We start from the raw sequence: 19,872 nt of genomic DNA, 5'->3' as shown, positions 1-19,872 counted from the left end.
ACCAGCTGTAAAAGCTTCACTAAGTAGAAACAGGCATTAATTAGGTTTGCAGCTCCAGAGCCAAGGAAGGTCAGCACGAGGCTGATTGGACGCTTGTTGGATCAGTGCACACAAGGAAAGAAGATCGAACAGGAACATCACAGCTTATCACACATGATAAACAGCACGATTGCAAATCAAGTTGGGATGGCTTATTCTTTTGCAGGGCTTAAGCTGTGCGTGCAGATCGTGGTAACGCACAGCGATCACCGCTCTGCCAGCAAAGCAAACGCATATAGGAAACAATGTTTCCATGTGGGATCGTGCCTTACCTGCTCCACTATCTCCTAGCACAGACACATCGAAACTCGTTACAATGGATGAAATCGGTCCCCATGAAGGGTCCAGCATCCCACACCAAAAGAAGGGCTCTTACGGGTGGGAGCAAAGAGCACAGATAGTGAAGAGCATTGCAGCGCCCTGCGCTCACCTGCAGCGTATGGTCAGCAAACGCACGCCGCTCCCGCCCGAGGCTTTCCTTCACCTGCCGAGCGCTGATTGGCTGCTGGCTGCCGCCGCGCGCCAGGTTTGCAACGAGCTCGTGCTGCTCTCCTCAGGTGGTGCTCGCGTGGAAAACGGTGGGAGGAAAGCTGAGAGGAAGAGATGGGTGCTTCTACCCGAGGGATTTTGCTAAATTTGGCCGCCAGGGATTTCGAGCGCGATCTGACAAATTCGGAAAACAGGTGTTTATTTTGGAAAGTTTGCATTCAGCGCAAAAGAAATGAAAAAGTTTGGAATGCAAGCTCTTGAAATGCGGTAGAGAAGGAAAGGAAGCAGAAGAATGACCCGATGCAGCTTCCGTGAGCAACAAGCTGCTGGTTGTCCGAACGACCTTTCTGATGAGGAATATAAGAATACAAAGTCTTTGCTTTTTCTGCACATACGTCAATATGCAGCAGAAGGATGAAAAATAGCTTGTGCCGTCCTTGCTACTTCGTATAGGAGATAAGAGAATACGAGGTAATAATACGCAGCAGCATGAAAAAGTGCAATTGCACAAATGCTGGATGCTCAGTGGTAAAACAGTCAGAAGATCCAGCACCTCTCACCAGCTGGGCTTCTCTTGGAAGCTGTTGCTCACAAGGTACTCATGCCTTGTTTCAGTGTATGCTAGGCATCTTTTGAGCGTGATAACAGCTTAATCAGCGTAACTTAAATAGGCAAAAGTGATTTTCTGCCTTGTACCTTTCCCATCTTCTAAGCAATATCACCACATACATACAGGATCTGTTAGATTGTGGCATGAGCCGGTGATTGTGCACCTGGTGAAAGCACGGCCAGCCCTGGGAGCACAGCTGTGAGCAATTCACCTGCGCAGAAGTCGCTCCTCCCCCAAACCCATTTAAGGGCTGGCAGCGAAAAGGGAAGCACGTTTACTTGGACATTGCTTCCCATAGAAGTTTTCTGTTCCTTGGAAAGGGTAAGGTGTTTTTTTATTGCCAGGTTGTGATGGTTCCTTTCTTAGGTAGTCTAAGGTCTGGTTGGTGGCAATTATTTTCTCTGCCTTATGCACTGCACTTGTAGTTGCTCATCTATCAGTGAAATTCTGTGAGTAGTTTCAGCCTACTGGTATTAAAGGGAGGAGAAGGAAGGGAGGGAGTTATAAGCACTTCCTTAGTTTAGTGAGGTTTTTTTTACTTCTCCACTTGTTAGTTTCCTTACTAATGAGGTATCCTGTACTGTTCCTGTATTATTATTATTTTTCTTGTTGCTGCCTGCCTTTTCTTCTTTCTGTTCTCTTACTTTTGCTGAAGTAACTACTGACTTCAGGTATCAAATGTGCAGTTCACATCAGTTTTTGTCCTTAGTCTTCTAAAACTTCAGTGAGGGTAGAAGAGCTTCCTCTGGGAAGAGAACTTCTGATGCTTCCCTCTTTTTCTATAACACTGATGATATTTGTTGCTCAGCCACAGTTGTACTATTCCCTACAAATCTATGCTGTGTTTTTTCTATGGAAGGTACTAGATATTTCTTATATCGCTTATGGAAATGTGTAGAAAAAAGGTTTTCTCTCAATGTGCTTTCTGTTTTTCTTAGTGCAAAAGCTGACTGAGAAAGGCCTCTTATTATGGAGAGAAAGTTCATAACTTCTTGAAGAGAAATCTTTGTCCCTAAATACTTAAAATCAAACTTCTAATGATCAAAATTAATGATTTTGCTGGTAGTTTTCCTTAGCACTAATTCCATGCACGTGCACACCTCTATACACAAATCCTCCCCGATATGTGGAGTGATGACCATGCTGTTGTTTTGGGTGATGGGTTTGAAACATTCTCTTTTCTTTTTCCAGGAAGTTACTCTGCTGGAAACAGGCTTCTGAGATGTATTTAAAGGTAATAACTTCAAATCCACTGGAACTCTTAAGTGTTTGTTACGTGCTCTTAAATATCTATAATTGAATATGCAGCTAAGAATTCAGTCAATTTTTCTGAAAATATTTCAGCTCATTAGCTTTGTAAAATCTCCAGGGTCAGTCATTAGATTACATTTACTGAATACCTTCTTTTCTCATCCCTTTCATTTTCCAGTCAATGCTCAAGCCTGTTTCTATGCAAAGGACTTGTGCTTGAGAAATGAGCAAACTGCATCTTGGTTTTGTTTATATACATTTAAGTCCTAATCAAAACTCTTATGCTGAAAATATTTGGGTTAATTTTAGGCAGTGCACTTAGCAGGATTACTCATGAGTAAATATTTCCATGATTACTTTTGTCATAGAATGTAGAGTTGAAACAAAATTTGAAGTCTTAGTATATTTCTTTATTTTGTGAATGTAAACTTCACAGGAGGACACAGTTTTTTGTTCTTAAAATATGGGTCAAAATTATGAATTTTTCTAAGGGAGTTTATCAAGATATAACTTCAGTGATTATATGAGAATATAAAATACAAATACTTCCTTTGTGTTGCTATCCTTGGCTTTCTGTAAGATTGCTCAAAGTTAGGATTATAAATCTTACCATAGTTTTGCATTTAGTTCGAACAGAGAAATCACATTATTTTCTGACAAATCTCATGTTTAGCTTCTAATGAGCTAGCAAATGTAATTGTATTTTGATTAATTCTTGTTTACATCTCTATTTTTTTCTGAACTGTAAATGATTATTTCTCTTTACCATGTCCTAAGCTCAATGAACTGTTTAGGTTCTTCAGGTGAAAGCATTGAAGGTATTTGGGATGATACTTTTTATCTGTGTGTTAAAGAGGTGAAAATAACACTGGCAAATAGAAGATCAAGCAAGTGGGTAGAACAGACCTAATCACAAATGTGAATTACAACTCGCTTTTGTTGAATGGAACGGAGATGTTTTCCATTCTTCCTTATGCTATGTTCTCCTTTAAAATAATACAAATGAGGCAAAATGCGTAGAAATGGTTAAAGAGGAAAATTATTCTGAAAAAGCCTGACAAAAACTTGATTGATGTGCTAGCAAAGCAGCACTTTCTCCCTTACTGATTTTGGCTTTAGCTGATTTGTAGAATTCAGAGGAGAATGTGTTCAGATCTAGTCGGAATGGAAGTGTCTGAAATGTGGCTTGACTTCTGTGGTTTTAAATGCAGAAAACTCTACATTTTGTGTAATTTCCTCTATAATTCAAATCAACTGTTCTGTGCAGAGCTGTCTGAAGAGCTTACTGGATGCTCGTCTGAGCTAACTCATTTCTTCTGGATGCAAGCTGAAGAATCTTCATACTAATGCTAGGAGTTCATAAGTATTACAAATAATTGCTAGTAGCTGGATGAACTTACATAAATACCCAAATAGTAGCCAGTTTAAAAATGTCACCTTCTGTTTCTTTGAATCAGACTGTGGTACATAGAAGATTATAACCTGTCATTCCAATATGCTCTGCACCCCAAGCCAACCAGTCCGTGTATTTGATATTGTGAACGCTGCACTAATTGCCTTTCAAGCTACTACACGCAGCTGAAGCACTGTATGAATTGCCACTCAGGCTGCCACATGCAGTTAAAACATTTGTGTATCTACAGTATCATACAGCTGTGACTCAATAACTTCATGGCTATCATGAGAATTATGAAATTGTGCTCTGCTTGCAAAACACTCTGTCTTTCCCTCTACACTCAGCCCTGATTTAAGATATAGCAATACAGTCCTCTCACTAAGGACACTTCCTGAGAGGCTCCATAGTGAGTCTTGCTTTTGGTCACAAAAATAAGCTTTTTCTAAGCTATACCTACTCAAACTGAAGTCATTCCAGGAAACTCAAAGGCTTTTTATTAGAATCAAATTAACTGCACATCCTCTGTAGTATAATTATAGAGCTTTTGCTGTTTAATTAAGGCACAGAAGAATACCTATTGCTTTTTCTTTGTGTAAGGCTCTGGTCAAAATAACAGCTCCTATGTTTTGTACCTGTTCTGCCTACTAGTGTAAGTTAGGAACTATTATTTCTCACTACTGGAATGTGAACCAGAGCAATTAACATCAGATTTTTTTCTTTCCTGATAAAACTGTATATAATTTTCTTCCAGTTTTCTAGCCTTATTAGTGATTATTTAGACTGTGCTTGTTTTGCAAATCTTAAGCCAAGGAACAAAAATCTCATAAGTTCAGTGGTCTGTCTTCCTATTGCTGGTGAAAAATGTGTATGTAATGGGAATAGCTCTCCAGCTACTTTCGATATCCAAATTCTGTTCTAGAAAATTCTGTCTTAATGATTGAAGGTAGTAGTGCTCCCATGGTACCCAGTCATTCTCCTGTCCTCAGAAATGCTGCCTTTCAGAGATTTCCAAAGCCAGAACAAGAATAAAGGCCATAGAGAACATACTTCATCAACTGTGAAGTTACACAAAGCTGTTAGGATTGTGCTTAGGTTGAACTAAGAGGTAATCCTATCCTATGGGATTACTCATTCTTTTAATCTGAGCACACATAATACTTTCCTGCATTGGTACTGTTTCAGGCAAATATCTATTTAATATGTTTGTAATAGTCAGCCCATGCATGAGAAATCCATCTTTTTCCTAAACTTCATGCACAATTTTGCAGATACCATAACACAAAATGGCAGATAACCATTACCAAAATACAATTGTCCTTGTATTTCACACTAAAAATGTAATTATTTTCAGTGATATTTGCATTTTCTCATAAAGTCATAAATGTCACATTCTTCAGAAAGAATGATAATACTTTTAATTGACAGATGGATTTCATACATAGAAACCAGAATATAAAAGCATTTCAAAAACTACTCAATTTTCTACTGTGCTCACAAACTTGTCTACCACTGCAGGAAAAACATGATACATACACTGTATACTATTCCAGAATTCCAGCTGTTTCCAGTTAAATTGTTATTGACTTAATCTTTGTTTTTAGTAGTTATTTATTGTGAGTATGAAAACTCACGAAAGTGTGGTACTGTCATACAGAAGTATCTTGAGGTGTTGTAACTTTTGCTCTCAGTGAAGAACAGGCATTTCTTTAGAAAGGAGATGAAAAAGATAGGAGGCTCATTTATTGCTCTTTTCCCACAGCTGTGAAATTTCTGAAGTTGGGCAAGCATAAACTATTATTAAAGATAGTGAACTGAAGAATTTGATTTGATTTTCTGAAGTAAGCATTGTAGTCGTTGTTCTGTATTAGGCATTACTATGTTTAGGGTAATACAAAAACCTAACTTAGAAGAAATGATAGATAAGTAGAAGAAATGATGAGACTCCTACAAAATCAGCAAGATCTAACTCGGTCATTTTGTTACAGGCCTATGAGGAAAATGAAGGTGAATTACAACTGAAAATCTGTGAGGCATGCCAAATTAATTGAAAAGAACTTGCTCTTTAAAAAAATCTCATGGCAGGGGAAGCATCTGTTGAAACACTTGACTGTTTGATTCAAATGTCAGGGGAGTTGATTGCTTGGAAGGCTAGAGAGACCTGATTGTAAAAGGCAGATAAGGTATAGGGTAAATAGCAAGAACGCTGGAGGTATTTATGTCACTAAAATTGAACTTTAGCCTGACTTTAAGTGTTTTAACTTTTGTGTCAGAAGAAAAATATCAGCGTGCTTGAGGTCATTTTAATGCCTGTATTTACTACATCACTGGCAAATACTAGAAACTAATATAAATATCTAACTAATATAAATATGACCACTAAGCTTGTAAGACAGCATGTATACAATCCATACAAAAATATAGACAACCAAGTCACCTTTCTGTATGCAGTAGGATGTGTGATTTATTTATTTATTTTTTTTTTGCCTCAGTGGCTGCAAAGGCAAATGCAATTCAGATTCATTTATCTACCCTTATTCCCTCTAGCTTAGATGGAATGGTAATTCTGGATAGTTCATGATTACGTTGCTGTAAAAAGTTAGAAGCCATGTCAACAGTGATACTGGCAAACAACTGTTGAAATTTTTCTTTTATTATACAATCTATGTTTGCTAGGTATAAACCATGACTTGGATCAACTACATACTCATTAAAAAATCTAACTACCTCTACCTGATACCTTCACTCTCCAGTAACTGTCACACAGTTTATTCCCTTATTCCCTCTACTTGTTCCTGTGATAACTTCTTGATACCTTGAGGGGGGAGAAAAATTAACAGGACGCCTGGACTGGAAGATTCAAACTGAAAATTAAAGATAGTATCTCAGGTATGGTTCTAAGCAAGAAATGAGTGCTGTCATTCCTAGGTCTGCATAAAAACAAGGCAAAACTATGCATAGACTTCAGTTTGAAGGAATGTTTGAGCGCATCTGAAAATAAAAAATGCTGAATGGCCAGAAGAAATGACTGTTCAAATCAATATGTAGCTGGCTACCTGAGCAGCTGCAGATTGCATCCTTGAGCAGACAGATGGCCAGATGCTCAGTTATAGCTCCATTGAGGTCAGTGGATGGTCAGACATATAACAGAGCCGACCTGTTCCTAGCTGAGACAAAGCCAAGCTCTTTTCAAATTCAGCAGCAAAAAGCTCTGGAACAGCAATGAACTCCTGAATACAGCTATCTGAAGCTCAAGTAATGCCACTGCCTGTATTTTGACCACTTAATAGTGCTGGTATAAATGCTTCATTTAACAATGATTTCCTGTTTCCTTTGAAGTTCTCTGTACCACTTATTGTTCCCAAGGCAGCTGTCTTGTGTTCAGGTGCTTGTAATGCTTTCTAAAATTTAATTTGGAGTTGATATTTTCAAAGTGAAGGGCAGTAAAAGTGACTTAGCTCATCTTACTTAAGGATATTTAAAAAATAAAAGAGACATTCAGGAGTTTGTAAAGTATATTTAAGTGCTGAGATAATCATGGCCATCTGAATACTTTCATACTTAGAGGCTAGCAGATTCCACTGAGTTTGGAAGCTTATATCCAAAAAAAGTCTCAAATATTTTCACTGTAAGCTTAGGGTGTGCAAAATGGGATGTTAGTAGTTAGCAAGGGATGGGCAATGTTGCACATGGTCCACCAAAACTGTAGTGCAAAACATTAAATCTTCAGCTTTCAGATAGGTCGCAGTGCAAACTGGAACTGATGTTTGTGTAAGAGCAAACAGCTCGTTCATGTGTGACTAAAATAAACAAACAGTTCAACTCACAAGCTAATTTCCAGACAGGTAAGGCTGTCCTCTTAAATTATATTTCAAACAGTGCTAACCTACTTTACTTTACTGTTACAGTCACTTCTATTTTATCATGTTAACTAGAACTGTGGTTTCAAATGTTCCCGATGCTTATGTTCAGGCTTCTCTTCTGAGCAAGGCAGCTTGTTTGGTGCACTGCTGTGAGAGGAAAGATTCTTTTTGTTTCCTCCTTTCTTCTCTTAATGAGATAATTTATCAAGCATGAGTGAAATTCTGTTTCCTTCAACTCTTCCAGAGGTAACTGCAAGGATAATGGCCCTAATAACAGCACTACTGAACTGTAGAAACAGATCAAAATGTCGTCTTAAAATTTAATTGCCAACAGAGCCATGAACTCTGCACACTGTAGTGGAGAAAGCCAATGGGCTCATCTTATGCAAAAAGATTAAAAAACATTAAGCACAAGGTATTAAGAATTGTTTTCATTTTCAAATGTGCTGGAGTTGATTAAGTAAATTCCTATGATGTCAAACTATTCTTCAGATTAGATGTTACATTTTGCAAATTAATTCTCTGAAATGTGAACAGGGTTTATAATTGTATTTATTAATGGCCTGCTTGTAGATCTTAATGAATTAAGTTAACACAAAAATAAGAGAGATTCTTAGCTTTAAGGGAAGAAGCCAGAACTACTGACAATAAGTTTAAAATGGTAGCCAGCATTTTTTGAGATGACTTACTATGGAGACATTTACATGTAGCAGGATGACAGCCATTTTAAAATGCATGGAGGCTTTCCATGAGTGCTTCTGGGATTTGAATCGGAGGCCTCTGACGTGGTGGACTATGACAAAAATCCATGGAGCACATAATGAAAAATATCAACGCATCAAAGAGAATTAAAAAAACTACTTAATGAATTTGTCTTAGTAACTTCATAAGTGACACTATTAGAATTACAATAAAAATACCAGTTTGAATCCTCTCTTTTAGAGGTGTATTATTAGCTTCTCGAGATTATAGTTTCAGGTAATTCAATTGTTTCTCAAGGAGACTTTGTTTTGCAAGAACAAAGCTTTCTTTACAGTCTTGTTCAAGACATAATTAGAACAATTAAGTCAATTTAGGTTAACCTTAGCAGCAAAAAAGCCTGCAGATATTAATAATAGCAGAATCAGCTTTGAACTAAGCTTAGACGTATTTTATTCCTATTCCTTTGAAGGCACAAATAAAATAATCTCTCTCACATGGATGGATTTGCTAGTTAATTATCCACAGCATCTGTAGCACAGAACTCACTCTTCTGCTGCTTAAAGTTTGGCAGGACAAAAGTATGACCACAATCAGAAAATTGCATCTTTGATAAAAACACTTTGACATCTTAAATTACCAAGGACTTGATGTTGGCTTGATTTGGTGAACTTACCTGTAGGTGCCTCTATTGCAAAGTGACTACGCATTGCATACCAGCTTATTGGTGCCCACGCTTCCCATTGCTATGTGCTTTTGAAAATCCTGAAATTGTTTTATTTCTCTCTAGCCTGATTTTTTTCTTCATTTTACTCTTAATGGTTTTAGTCTGACATATTACACCTCACCAAGATTTTAGGTGTGTTCAGAAGTAAGACTTGAGTTTGTCCTTTCTAACAGATGCTGTCACAATATCTGGATCAATTTCAGATAAGAGTTAAGGTATTTGTAGCTTTTGTAGTTGTAGTTGTTTGGCTTTATATGGACAGAACTTTTTTCACCGCTATGTAAGAATATACATAAACCTGAAAAGACCTCATCTATCTCTTTGAGTCATCTGGACAAATGGTCCTAGTCCAAAAAATGCTCTCACCTGGCTTAACAGGAATGTAGGGTGTAGTAAAGGTCACATCTGCATCTACCCTTACTGCATGCTTCCAACAGCCAATGCAGTGTCCCTCTGTTATTTGTGTAATTTCTAGTACAAACATTGCCAATGGTTCAGTCTCTAAATACTTTGTCTTTTTGTCAAGTTGTCTTTAGGGCTCTTTGATACTGTTTTATGTGAAATGCCATTTGGTTCATTGTTATTGCAGATATTCAATGTTGAAAATGCAATAGGCCCCACTTACAGAATTATCTAGCAGTCCTGTTATTGAGATAGAGGCTACTTGGAAATGGATGATATTATTCACCATTTTGAGAAGTTACCGTTCCCTGAGGAAATGCAAACATCCCACAGTCAGTTACTTTATTTAAGTATAATTTAAAACCAGCTCTCAAGCATAATGGGATGTTACAGCCAATATTTATTTTTCTTTCATTAGATAAATAGTATTAAATTGCAATCCTTGAGAAAATTGTACAGACTGTATCACATCTGAATGTGTTCAAGCTTGAGACTCGCTCAGGCAAATTCTCATCGTATTCAAATAACCATCATTATGCAAATAAGAACATCCTTGTTGCCAAGCAAGTTTAAAATGGATGTTTGTTTTTATCTTGATGAATTATATTCCTCCTGGTAGCAGATAGCTATGTGCAACTCAGAACAACCACACAGGTCCTGTTTATTCTTAAGAATTCTCTTGGCTGTTGCATGCTGAATTGCTGCTAGTTGGGTAGTCTGCAGTAGTTCTTCCCATGTATCTTGCTTGAAAAGCAGTGTAGCCCAGATTTTCTTATTACCACAGTTTTTGGCTTTTTTTTTTTTTTTTTACTGAACTTGCTCTGCCACATTCTGTATTGAAGATGTTGTACTAACCTTGTGAAGAGAGAGTAGGATTAGTAAATGGAAGTGAAATCAGCTGCTCTTAAATGCATAAATATAAATTGCTAAAGGATTTAGCTTACCTTGCAAGCTCCCTAATGTAATGACAATTGTTATTTTACTTTATTACTGACAATGTATTCCAGCAACATAAATCCCTAATGACACATCAAGATCTTGCTGTGTTTTCTGACAAGTACTTGTGATTTTTTTTTTTTTTCTGGATTACTGCTTATTAAACAAAGATTAAATGTGGCTATTAAAAATTGGCAATAATGTTCCAGGAAAAGGGCTCTATTTTTGTATGTGAAAGAGATATTGGGAAAGGATTCTTTAACTCTAAAAAAGTGAAGGGGGAAAAGAAGGCAGTGACAGAATAGATGTTCTATTATATAAATAGCCCAATAAGCAAAATTTTATTTTCCTTGGACTACACAGCTACAAGATTCTCAGCAAGACAGAAAGCAGGGAAAAAGTGTTCATTCCTGTAGAACATCATTTCAGATATAATTGATGCAATTTATATCGTTCTGTGTCTGGAATGATATTGCTTGATTAAATCACCTAAACACGCATTGCTCAGTGTATGATGATGACACTAGTCTGACTAATGTTAGTGTAAGCTTCTGCATTTAAAACAACTTGAAATTAGGCAAGACTTTATATTTTTAAAATTGCAGTTTAGGAAATCAGTGCCAGAATGCTCTCACTCCTGCTCATGATCAATTATACAAAGAAAGGTTTTTTTTACCTACATGTAACCACCTGTATGAGCTGATGTTCATTACAGAAGCAGAGGTCAAATTCTTGACCTTAAATGAGACTTTAGAAGCCTGGTGTGCTACAGAATAACTACTGAAGGATTAAACAAATGCTAAGAGCATATCCAAAGCTTATACATCTCTTAGGAAAGAAAGCTAAGCTGATACCAATAAGCAAGAAGCTCAGCTGTGTGGTAGAGACTGAGTGTCTCACAAATTTGAAGTCCACAGTTAATCTTATGGCTGAAGTCTAAGACTAAGGAAAGGAAAAGCAAATTTCCTGGGTTTCCAGACAAGTCCTATGGACGAGATTCCATAAAAGCTTTATTTCTCCTAGGTTTAAGGGGTTGACACTGCTATCTCCAATTCCAGTCTACCTTTCTTTTTGGAACTAAGCCATAGTACATTCAAGAATGGAAAATGCATGAGCCTGGAAGAAGGAGAAATAAAAAGGAGCTAAACTGTAGTGACTGGGGTGTGTGACAGAATGGGGAGTTCACATACTTACATACCTGATTACTGGTGAGCACTGAATGTAAAATTAACCTGAGAAAGTCTCCTCGTGTTGGAGAGTTTCACAGAAATGATTATACTCTCATTTCCTGAAGGTAATCTCCTATTTTATTGTGGTCTAGTGTAGCTCAGTAAGCACAGTTTGGATAAGGGGGAACTTAGGTATAATCTCAAAATAAGCACAGAAAACCCTTGCCTTGGGATTTTAGGTTTACTTATCTTGTTTCTGAAACAATCTGAATGCTAGCAATCACCTGGCAAACTGCTGTTTGTTGTTTGATGCAGCTGTACCCATTTTACATTCACAGTTTAACTAGGCTCATCTGCACCTGATTAACTACAGTCGATGAACTCTGAGCAGCTGTAACTAATTAGTGCACTGAGTAACAGTCAGGACTTTGGGAGGGTCAGTTTTTCAGAGGTGGTGCTGGGTGAGTGTCAGAAATTTTTGAAATAGCTGGGGGATTTCTTTGCCTTTTTTTCCTTGGTGTATTTGCACTGTTGTGGATATAGTATCATCTGTTTATCAGCATTCCTAAATCCCTACTTGACTTCTGTCTACTGGTGACCACAGGACTGATGTTTTTAAAAGCTAGATGAGCAATGACTCTAATATCTATCTTTTAGGTATTGAGAGTTAGAATCTGCTAGGATATATTTTCCATTCAGGCACCTTTTTCCCTGTGTTCTTCTCTTTGACTCTAGTCTTGCTCATCACTATCATACTACCATTCACACTGGTGAGAGAAACATAAATGGAACCATACTCATTTCTGCTAGTATAAAAGACTTTCAAGAGACTTGGTCAATTTAGTTTAAGGTTTTTTTTTTTTTTGAAAGAATATTATGAGTAGTTGGATCTGCAGAAAATAGATGTGTTTGTCCTTAAGTTCGTAATGGGTTCATTTTCTTAATAGAGCATTTTGGTATTACAGAAGTTGATAACAAAAGAAAAGATTTTTATGGAGTGAATCAAATGTAAAATCCTTTCTGGAATTGAATTTGTCTTCTGCACAGCTTAGGTGCATATATAAAGCTAATTAGAAAAATGAAAATATGCTACAATGCTTAATTATTTTTAAAGAGCACTTCAAGGCTATATAGAAGTAAGAAAAATCAGGTTTTGCTCCAAACTCTGGTAAGGTGTTTCGTAACCCATCTTGGTTATTTCATTTCCCATGGTGTTTAAAATTTCCATTTTCTTAACAGAATTTTTATTTCTTACATCTTTTTATTTGTAAGCCATATTGAGATGGATAATGCTATAAATTGAATGCAAAGCATCAGTAATGTATACAGATCAAGTGATGATCATGGCTGGGGCATTTCTGGGAACATTCATGCTACAGAAGACGTTTGCTTCTGTTTATTAACCTCAGGGAAAGCTTGCTGTTAATGGCCTTAGGCACTAAGGTGCTCTCTGAGCTGTGTTTGCTCTCTGTGTGCTGTGAGCAGATAGTTAAGAATTCAGACTGCTGTATTTCCAGAGGAGTTTATTTTTGCATTCACATTACTGCAATATGGGCACTTGCATGGAGTTGATTTCCTTACCTGGTAGATTGAATCAAACTTCCTGAAAAAGAAATCTAGATTCTATTAAAAATTGATAATTTCAAACCCTGAGAGAGCCATAGGTTACGAGTAAAGCCTTAGGAATCTCGGCAGGGCAGTACTGTCTGGAGAGGAATTACTTTTGAGGCAGCAAAGCCAAGAGTGTTATGCACAAGGCATGCAATTCTGGATGTATCGGAAAATGTAAATAAATTTATCTTCAAGAAGCTACCATCAGTAATGGTTGACCTTGATGGAACAAAGGCAACTTAAAAGATGAGTGTTCAGTGTAGCACTCCACTTATATGGAGAGCCTAAAATGGTATTTGGAATAATGCCACAGGAATTTTAGTCTATGTTTAATTACTGTACTGAACTTGATTCTGGGCATCTGATTGGTTTAATGCAGGTTGAATCAGGGTAGGGTATGGATAGGCTGATATATTGGAAAGCTACATCTTTATATTGCAAAATAAAAACTTGCTCAAGCTTTGGTGATTAAGGTACTCATTTCTTTCAGTGATATGAGATAACAAGTATGTGCCATTTTTTATAGCTAACACTACAGAAAATGCTGTAGTTCTCAAAGCTGCGTGTAACTGCATGGATAACACTGAGTGGCCACTCAAATAATGAAAATACAAGCTATGTGGAGAAAGGGAATTTGCAGCTGCAAATATACAGCAGAATTAACATTGTTCAGCATAGTGGAGAAAGTCATTGCTTTATCAGTCATTTGCATTATCGTGTGTTTTCAGTTGGTTGACAGAGGCCTTCCCACTACTACAGAACAACAGGCTGTTTACAGTAAGATATCTGCTGCCTGATGTTTGGTAACTTGGAGATTTTTGTTGATGTACATGGAAGGTTTTCTTTTGGATAGATATCCCTTATTTTATCTCGGGGTATAATGAAATCTTGTTATTTTGGAGGGACAGAAGGTCAGGCTAACTCATCTTTTTTTTCTTTTTCCCCGTCTAAGTTGACAATATATTGATTTATATTATCTGCTTCCACAGGAAAATTAGTTTAACTACTTCATTTACTTGCTCCCTATCAGCCAGGCTCCATGATAGTACTGTTCTTCCTATGATACACTAGAGTGCAGTATCAATTCAGTTCAGTGGACTTAAATATTTACACTTCATTGTTCTGGTAGAAACTGAGAGAGAAAACCAACATTTCTCTCCCTCCATATGGGCTTTTTGTAGGCTGTTGGAGTTGGTATGCAGCTTTTATTCACAAAAGGAATGTAACAACCAGCAAACTTGTGCCACTTCTGGGCATTGGGGACTGCTAATTAGAACAGCAGTGTCTCCAGACTGAATGTCAGCAACTCCCTTCAGGTGGAATTTAGAACATCATAAGGTAGTCCTTATAAACCTTATTTAGGATCAAGATGTTAACAAGAAGCTGGATTTTATTATCTCCTAAACCATCTTATTCTCTCTTTTACCTTTTCAACTGTAAATTTTAATGCCTCAGCTTCTCAATTTTCTATGTGATTTTAATTCTTGTTAATAGGACTTACTTTCAAAGGTGCTTTTCTTTTGTTCTTGGGGGTTGAATGTTCATAGGGCTAGTGTAATTTCCCACATTCCATTTCCTTCTCCAGCAGCTTCAACTGCAAGGAAAACCGATGTTTATAGTGTGAAGGTTAGAATACTCCAGATATCTTCATTTGCTTCCTCCTATTTACTGACTCTGTGGTTTCAATATGAAATCTACTATAATGTGGAAGCTGTTTCCAGTGTACTCTAACGGCTTCCTACCATATGTTCTCCCATCTGTGGTAGGAGTGAGGGATCTGGAAGGAGGGGGGGAAGGCAAAAACTTAAGAATGAGTTGAACTGTGTGCAATGTTTCCTTTCCTTAAGGAGGAAGTAAATATGCTTGTAAATATGCTTGGAAAGTGCATGTGTTTTACACATCATGAATATTTCTACCCCCTGCTTATTCCAGAGTTTGCTGCACAAAAATAAGGGTTGTGAGGCCTGGAAAAATTAGCAAAACTGAATACATCTCAATAACTGAAGTGGGGCAAATGATTTGCAGTTATTTCAATTGATTGATTTTTTTGGAGAGGAGGAGGCCTTCAATGATGGTTAACACTCTGGACCTTTGCTGAGGATAAACCATAAAAATATTTTAAATAGAAACGCAAAAGTCATAACTTGAAGACTACCTACAAAGCTTCCCATCTCTGTTTACAGCTCGTATCTCCAATGTAGGTAAGACTAGAGCAGGAGGAGGTTATGTATGTCTGCACTGCATGCCCTTATGAACAACAAGAAACCACTAAGTGTAAGAGGAACTGATTAACTTTCAAATTATTTTTATGGAACGTGTTAAGTCATGCAAGTTCATGTGTTTTAGGGACTTTTCCTCTTTTCCTCTTGATGTGTGTATGTTCTTCTGTCTTTAGAAGGTACACTTATACAGAAGGCTTAAACTTGGCTCTCTGTATCTTTTGCTTTGCTACACTTATTTTAATCTCCCATTCATAAATAGCTTAAAGAGAGCCAATAAAGCCAATAAATAATCTGTGGAATCATTATAATATGGGTATAATTATAAAAGCTATAATAAGCAGGTAAATGTCAGACACTAGCTATAGGCAGGTAGTGGTATCCAGCATACATAACCACTGCTCATCCTTCATTAAAGATCTTTTGGAGACTGAGGCTTTGTGGTTCAGCCCTGAATGTAAAGTAGTCTAGGAGAGCTAGAATTCAGTACACAGACAAAAATATTTCAAATTAATTGCATTATTTAATTGCTAGTAGTTTGAGGAACAAACATTTTTAATGATCTTATGCAGATCCAAGAAGGGAAGCAGGTATTATCTGTATCTATCAAAACAGTGTTTGCTTAGCTGATTTAAGAAACTTAATTTTTTTGGAACCCATATTAAGCAATGTGGTGTCAGCACATTTCCGGGCACGTGGATTATCCATCTACAAACTGGAAGTTGTGCTTTTTACCCTAATGGATTTGTTGTACTGTTTCTACACCTTCACACTTCTGTTATGCCAATTATCATTAGATTTTAGATAAGTAAATGAGTTGCACCTCTGACTTGTACTAATGAGCCATTGTTTGTTCACGCATCACAACATGTGTGGCACTAGAGGTCACCAGCGCTCCATCGTTAGTGAGCATCTACTGCAAAACGTGGTTGAGTTGGGTCTTAGCAACGAGCTCGTTGTGCTGTGGAGTTTAGTAATATTTGCACTGCCAAGCAGCAACCGTTTTAAGGTCTGATGTATACGCATAAGTAGACACCATATGTGTTTACAAAGACATGTTTACAAAAGATCGCAAACAATTCAGAGCTGCTTTTCTTCACATTTGGATTTCTTGTCCCTGCCAAATTCTTGGGTTGTATTTTATTTTGTTATAATTTAATTCTAATATGCAGTCAGCCCCTAAGTGTTTATACCTTATTTCCCTGAGTCTTGGGAAACTGCACACCTTTTAAATCCATCTCCCAGCATGTGGCACTAGAAAATGTTGCGCTTCTGCTCCTGAGTTCTAGGAGAGAAGTGCCAAATGGGAGCTTAGACTCATTTATTTTATTCCCCAGTTATCTGGCCCTAGTCACAACATTGTGCAACAAAACTATAATTAGTGTTTTTCCTGACTGTTATGTTAAACTGTCAGTTGAGTAAGCACAAAGTTACATACTTGAATCCTTTAATAAAAATTACTTTTTTCAATATTTGCCTCTTCATTACTTAGACCGTCAATTAAAAAAAAAACCTGTAGGTCATCAAAATCACTATCAGTAATAGCTTATTAATTAAATGTGAAAAATTGCTGGGATGGAATTCAGCAGGGATGATGGGAAATAACTATTTTTTAATGTGCCACATGCTGGGATGTTCTGATTAGATGTCTCATTCAGCCTATATAAAGATAAGGACATCTTAAAACAGCAGATACTCTATTTCTGGTTCATGTTGAAAACACTGTAGGCTGTTAGTGGATGATAGGGTAGGTCCTGTTCCTTGTCAAAACAACACTAGCATATAGCAGAGGTTGGTATTACAACCTTAATAACAGAAGAGATGTGGCAGACGACTGTAAAATGAAAAATGTCGTGGAAAAAGTGACTGGGGATTGATTGATTGCTGCTCTTTTCCAGCAGAAGGTGGGTGAGAAGTTTGTAGAGTGGGCTGTGGGTAATGGTCTTGCATGTGAGGTGCAGCTCAGATAGGGGCATGGTTTGCTTGAGGGCCAGAACGTTGATGCCAAAAGTTACTGAGGGTTCAAGGGGAGACCTATGAAAGGAAAAGTTGTCAGAGTTTTCCAAATGCATAAAGCCCACCTGTGGCTCAGGTGTTGGATGCTGAGGGAGCATTAAGGGAATTATTTATTTTGGCCTTGTTCTCGGCTGTGCATGCAAAAAGTGTTAGCTTTTTGAATCAGTGGGAGACAGAACAGCAGGCTATACAGAGCCTTCATCTGTCCCATTCCTATGTTCATTTTCATTTGATATCAACAAAGGCATGCAAAAAAAAACCTAAGTAAACTCTCAGTGCCTGCAGGAAAATTTTAAAATCACCCTGCAGCCATGTCAAATGGGCTTCATCCTCTCAGCAGCTTGTGAAACATCATGTCGACTTGTCTGTGGTTATGTCTCAGAGCAGTCATGGTAACATCCTCAGTGCTACTGTCTCATGTTCTGCTGCTATGGAGCACTGTTCTATTTGAAAGTTACACCAATGAGAATATTATGAGGTTACAGAGTGGACACTGTCCATGTTAGCACTGGCACACATTTGTCTTTTAGGTTGTTTCATCTCTTGTAACTTCCAAAGCGCTCATACTAGTGCATAGCATCTCACTGCTATGGAGACCTGAGTTGGATACAACCAGGCAGATGGAGTTTTCATTGTGCCTATTAATTTCCTCCTTATGTGTTTCTTCCTGTAGTGATTTTCTGTCTGATGTGTGCACTTACTGGTTAGCCTATTTACTGAGATTTTATTTGAGTTGGCCTCTGTGTCTTACAAGATTTTGTGCATGTAAATCTGTGCATTTAATGGTACTGTGAGTATTGTAACTTGTAGCCAAAGCTGCTTTTAAAATCCTGTTGTCAGATGAAGCAGGTTGCTGTATTAGTTCATTAATTAAAAGAAAGGCTCTTGATACACTTTTTGTCTATCAGACTGCTGCTGATTGGCCTAATAACAGCCAGACTGTCGTGATAAGGTTCTTTGTTGCTTGTAGAATTCATTTGGAACCAAGCTATTTCAGAGTTTTCATTGGAAACAAGTAAAGGAGAGTGCAAACTGACTGACATCATCTACTTTTTCAGCTACTGTGAACTGACAGCAAGCCCAGCAACATAAAGTAGCCTGATAGGAATGCTATTCACCGAGAAGGTTAGAGTTTGATCATTAAAGAGATAGGCACTCCAATGGGTATTGCCATTGACAGTAGAACTACAAGCTGTCAAATATATTTTTGAGCCTGGCAAAGATTTTGAACTGAATCTGACTCTCTCATATAACAAAAGCACTGTAAGCAAACAAAGTGATTTCATTTTTCTTATTTTCTTGTGTTGTATGAGTGAACAGATGAAAATTAGTTTTAAATGCATTAAAGATTTAATGTCTCATCTTGCTTTCACTGAAACAAAAGTCTAAGTGCTGGTTAATTTCAGAAGGGAGTAAGATCCATACATTAATATCAAATTGAAAAGTGTGATTCGGTTTGGTCTTTGTGGTGTCTTCCATTATCACAATCTGATTTTCATGTTGTTCATGTGGAAGCATCACAAAGAGCTTTCAGCTGCTGCCTGTGACTCAGTTGGCCGAGATGCAGTGTGCACATGTGACAAAAGGAAGTCCCTGAAATGCTCTGCATAACCTCAGCAGAGAGAAGAGAAAACAGATGGATGTGATGAAGAAATGACTGATAGATGCACAAAATAGCAACTTCCATAAGTGGAGAAACTTGTGTTTTGTTTTATGAGCAGCAGTTACAGCTACTGCATCATGACTATTAAATGTTTTGAAGACAACACATCAAATTATATAAAATTGCCAGGAGGTCAAACTGATCATGCTGATTCCTTTTCATCTTCTGAGTCTATAATTCTAATTGCTCTTTATTTTGAATGTTGTGCAATAACAAGCCCAAATAATCCATTTCAAGGTCCTCTGTGCACTCTTCAAGCAATTGAGGGAGTAAGAGGGAGGAATAAAAATCTGTTTCTAAAAATCAATTGTCAAGTATACAGGGGCTTCAGTGCAGAGGATTTTTCTCTCATTTTAATGGGAAGTTTTTGGAGAAAAATGTGTACCTGTTCTGTTTAGAAGGCTCCTGCTCCACTTAACATGCCCCAATATTTCAGCTCTGTGGACAGAAAGAGAATTATTAGAATACAATTGGCTTTTGAAATGACTTGTTCGTTCTTAGATCATGGAAGTGTTCTGTTCCTACATATTCATATATATATATATTGTATAAATATGTATTTATATTTTTCTGCTTCTAAAATACTTGAATACTGAGCAAAATTCTCCACTGATGTGCAAATACGTAGGAGCGAAAAAAGAGTGGGCTGAGAAATACTTTTTCCCAGCCTACCTGGCTATGTTCTGTTCTTAAGTCTGCTCTTTGCTGTGTTTATAGGACCTCTGCTAGACTTGTATTTCCATCCTGTTAGTGAGGGAACATTGTTGGAGCAGGCTGCCCGGAGG

The 19,872-nt window shown here is 37.4% G+C and overlaps 1 protein-coding gene across 1 annotated transcript in view; it reads left to right on the top strand.

The window, feature by feature from the left end:
- Positions 1–2,328: 2,328 nt before the first annotated feature.
- Positions 2,329–19,872, top strand: part of TMEM132D (transmembrane protein 132D) — a 215,527-nt gene continuing 197,983 nt past the window's right edge. The window contains exon 1 of the mRNA XM_048964351.1: positions 2,329–2,372. The gene's annotated coding sequence lies outside the window, so the exon portion shown is untranslated. The remainder of the gene's footprint in view (positions 2,373–19,872) is intronic.

The sequence above is a fragment of the Lagopus muta genome, chromosome 17 (assembly GCF_023343835.1).
Source record: "Lagopus muta isolate bLagMut1 chromosome 17, bLagMut1 primary, whole genome shotgun sequence".
NCBI lineage: Eukaryota > Metazoa > Chordata > Aves > Galliformes > Phasianidae > Lagopus > Lagopus muta.
The sequence above is the reverse complement of the archived record's forward strand: the minus strand, read 5'-3'. Positions and strand labels throughout refer to the sequence as shown.